Here is a 5,214-nt window from a genome sequence, read left to right as displayed (position 1 = left end):
CCTCGAAATTTCAGTGGAAAGTGGGGAACGGAGTGCCTTAACACTAAGTTTCCTCTGCCTACACTGCCTTATGCGAGATATACACACAGACAACATACACAAATTACATATATATAAATAAAACTTAGCAAACCTTATTACATTATCTACCATTGCGAATTAGAGCATCTGCAGTACATTTTTCGTTTTATTTTCTCACATTATAAATTATAGTGAATGCTGATTGTGTACGCATACGTGTAAAGTCATAGATTAATGTAAGCAAAAATATTCTTACTGCCCACTTATAACATTATACATGGTCTTGTGTGTTTTATGAGCGAGGGCTATAACGCATTCGACTTGTAGGTTTTGGTATTAATAATAATTATTATTAAATAATTCGTTTTAATAATTTTATTAATTTTCGGTGTTTTATTTATTAATTAATATAGAAAATAATATATTTTTTAGCACTACGACAACAAGGTAACGCGACCCTTTTCATTTCACGCTACTATTTAAAAATCACTTTCACGAATTTTCGTTACAGGTACAATAGAAAGATAGCAATTAGTGAAACATAAAAAACATCATTTAAAGAAAGAGGTTGGCGGGAAGCGGATGGGTCCGAAGAGCTGAGGAGGAGTGTGGTGGCGAGAATTGGGGAAGGCCTATGTCCAGCAGTTGACAAAACATGGCTGTTGATGATGATGGTGATTTAAAAATAATACTATCAAATCATAGCAAAACCTTTATTTAAAGCTTCATTTCTGTTTTTTATTTTTATTAATATTCTAAAAAGTCTCCCAATATATAAAACTAATAATATATTCATATAATAAAGTAGAATACGAAAACGTATCGACAGTAAGCCACGGAGCCCTATAAAATAGGGGTCTTTCTTATGTCCCTTTGATTATTCTCACATCACACACAGGTGTCAAAGAGTCCGGGCCAATTTAAAACGCATTACCTCTATATGATAACTCTATTCGTGTGCAATATTATGCATACCTTAGGTATTATGAAAGAGCCGTACGTATGGATTTTTCTAAGTGCTATAGACTTAAGAATGTTGCATAATAGACATTTTGTAAATAGGTTTTATTGGAAAATGTATTTTTTTATGTTTTAATAAATTATATTTTAACTCTACGTAAAGACGTAGAGATAATTATATTTAAATATATACTAATATTATAAAATTCAAGAGTTTGTTTGATTGAATGTAGTAATCTCAGGAACTAATGGTTCGAATTTTTTTTTTGTTTAGGCTAGTCCATTTATCGACTTTAGACTATATTACATAATATTAATTGTATTGATCCTGTGGCTTCTATATAACTGCACTCATACCTTCGAGAACGAAGCCAAAGATAATCCAGTTTTTATATAAATTGACGTATACTAATAAAAAACAATAAGTAAAATAAAATATTATTAAATGAAATAAATTGTATCTAAACAAAGTATTATATAAATAACCGATTAGCTAATATAATTTACATAATAGAGATTAAAGAGTTGTGACATAAATCAGTCTACGTGGGACTAACTTCAAGGACAAAATAGTAAAGTGTGTTTAAAAATTTAAATTATTATTATATTTTAACAATCAATAAATCAAGAGATAAGCAAAGGTCAGTCGTACACATTAGTTTCATTTAATAAAAAATCTATATTTAATTTACATTAATACAACGTAACAGATAAAAATAATTTACTAAATTATTACAGTGTCATCCTCGTTAAACGTTTTAAGATTAAAACAATAGGAATTACTTTTATATATTTAATATTAAAAACTCTCATATACCTACCTATATTAAATTCAGTTTAGTATTATTAGATAGGTTTATATTTAGAAAACATATTAACTTTGATTGATTGACCACAACTTCATTCTTCTCTTCAATTTCGCTAACTTATCCAACACTCGTATATGCCTATATTATATTTCTCGTATTGCTCAATTGCTTGCCTTGATTTAATATCTGGCAGGTATTCTTACTACTAAGATAAGAAACTGTAGAACGGAATGTTTTGGCTGCAGGATACACTGCTTGCTATACAGACAAAATAATGAAGCTGAAAAAAAAATAAGTAGGTATATCGTACTCTTAGAGTGTAAACCTGCAAAATCCATTTTATGGTTATATACTGGTTATATACATTTTAGACCATTCGAAAGTGTAACAAAAAGATACAAAATCGATCTCTATTTTATTTCTTATAGCAAATAATAAAAATCAATTATCTAAATTTTCAAAACCCGATATAATATACCATTACTTAGTTTTTACTAAAAAATGTCATTTGTATCTCCTAAAATTATCTTAATAGACTCTAAGCTGACGATGTGACTTCTATACCCTTATAAACTCTTCTTCCCAGCAGTTCAGTGCTGACCAACGATACATTAAGCTTTATTTAAATATTAGCGTTGCTCTGCCCCGCAATTTGTCCAATAAAGGCGTATATTAACGCATTAACACGTAAATAGTGCGGCGACACGCGTCGTTTGCGATTACGTTTTTGTTTAAATCATATATTTCCACTGGATCGTCATTAATATCTGTTAATTTGAACTTGTAAAATATTCTTGTCAATACTGGATAGTCAAATATCTTTTTTTTTACTATTATAAACAAAGAAGAAAAGTTCAGGTTTTCTTTTTTTGTCAGCTTCACACTTTATCACGCATGTAACAGAGTTGGCAGAGGAGGCTAGTTTTAAGATGCTACACCCCCCAATTTCCATGTTGAACAGCGGAACTCGTGACACTAGAGGAAATAAAAGAAAATACTAAATATTTAATGTCCTCGATTGGGAATCGAACTCACAACCTGTCGCGTTGACAGTCACACGCTTGTCTTGGCCTTACACCACATAATATAATATAAAAAAAATATATAAATAAAAGTATATTTTACTCTGCAAATGATAAATTACCATAAACACATAATAATTAATATACTCAGTTAATAATAATTAGCAATAAAAATTCTACCGCGAATTTTTTAATGAAAAAAATCTTCAAACAACATAATAAGTCAATATAAAAGAAGATCAATTTTAAAAGGGAAAAGACACGCGAGGGCACTAAGAATCAACAATGTTGCATTTTCAATGAGGCAGCTCTCCGCTTACGGGCTCAATTACGCTTTTTTTACTCAATAATTAAATACTAGTTACTGTCTGTGGGTGCACTTGGGTGGTGATAAAGATTTTTTTCCATTTTTACTCAGCTTATTTTAGAATGAAACGTGTCGATAATAATTATAGATCGGTATTTCGCTTTAACTACATTTACTTTGCTGTTTCATTTTCATTTAATGATAGACTAAGTGGATTGGAATAAAAATGTATGAAGAAACATACCTGTATAAATATATAAAATTTTTCGCTACCGAGGGAATGATAGACTACGTATAGCGTAGAATGGAGAAAATTAGCATATAGATTATTTGGGGAGTACTAGAGGAGAATTTCTTAAAATTTCGACTGAAACGGAAAAAAATGGGTTTTTTACATGTCATGTTTCGGCGATGACAAACCTTAATTATTTCTTTTTAATAATTTAATATATATAAAAAAAAATGATAGCAATAGCGGATATACTATTTTTCAGAAGTTTTTTTTTAAATAGCACACTACACTAACTGTATTGACTTTCAGACTATAAAGCAGGAAGATGATCCTAATTAATTGATAAATTATTTATTATGATATATTACGTAGATAAACGTTTCTAAAAAACTTTTCTTGAAAACTTGCCGACATCAACCAAAATTCCTTGTAAACTATAAACAACAGTTAACTAGAACTCGTTACACATACATACATTCACAATATATCAAAATTCGACATTAATAAAATTGTAAGCAACAATCATTCCATATTGGGTTCCACAGGCCCTACCAACAAATGTCTTTGAAAATTCCATACAGCCTAAGGTTATACTTATATTTTATAACTATAGTTATAAGTTACAACTAGAGTTATATATCATCAAGCCTTACTTAACTGGCGGTAATCATGAAAGAATAACAGAGTCATTTGTAATCGGATTATGGAGGGAAGTACATGCTTTTATTATGTTAAGTGAAGTTTCATCTTCCAAAGTATCTTTTTCTTTGTATGCAATTCGTATGTAATTCATCATTATTAAGTATAGCTTTACAAAATGATTAAAAACGTATTAATACTAGTTTTAAATTACAAACTGGTTAACTGGTGTAGGGTATTAAAGAAATGTTGAGTTTTGTCATTTAAATTTATTGTTTAAGAGGTTAATTGTAGATTAAAAGTTATTTATAACTATTGAATATATTAAATGATATATTAGAAGAACCTCTCGCCTCCAAGATTCTCTCTGCCTGCCTAAAAAGGAATCCTTGTTCTAAAAAGAAATCGGATTCACATCCACCGTATTGACAGTCAAACATTATTTCAATGGGTCTCTCTATCTATTTTCTTTTCTTGATATGCACCAATGTTATAAGTATGTTAGAAAATTAAAAATAACCTCAAATAAAAATAATTAAATATATAAAACATTTTTTAAAGGTCAATAGGTCACGCAATACGCAATGTCTCGAGAATTCACCAGAAAGTGAAGAACAGTACTGTCTTAATAAGAACGGAATGTCTTATTACTAGGTTCCCAGGTGCCAGCTATGTGCAGAATACAGCGTAAAAAGAAAAAAAAAATGTTTTCCTCAAAAGGGATCGAACCCACAACCACCGTACTAACAGTCAGACAAAAAAATAAAATAAATATATCAAATATTTTTTTAAAAGTCAAGTACCACATAGGAAAAATATGTATGTCACATTGTTTTTCGTACAAATTGATTGCTTTGCGTAATAAAGTTTTCATGTTCATTATAATGTGTTTACTTAAAACATTAGAAGTGGGGGGGGGGGCTAAGTAATTTATATTGGAACTAGACAAATATTTTCTTCGGTCGCGACTAGTTATTACGAGCTACTTAATTGACCACGCCTGCGTAGAATAAACTTTGATCTATGTGCCAGTATTTATACACTAGCACACCAACCGCGGCTTCGCCCACAAAGTAATGTTATTTTGTAGTTAAATTTATATAGTATATATAGTAGTTTTTTTATATATTTTGGCTTACAAAATGTAATTCGCTTTTGAGGCGCGGTGGATAGTGTCGGACTGTGAAAGTGATGGTTGTGAGTTCAATTCCTACTCAGGGAAAT

The sequence above is a fragment of the Heliconius melpomene genome, chromosome 5 (assembly GCF_056956725.1).
Source record: "Heliconius melpomene rosina isolate 202511_hmr_F chromosome 5, ASM5695672v1, whole genome shotgun sequence".
Taxonomy (NCBI): Eukaryota; Metazoa; Arthropoda; class Insecta; order Lepidoptera; family Nymphalidae; genus Heliconius; species Heliconius melpomene.
Note: the sequence above shows the minus strand (reverse complement) of the source record.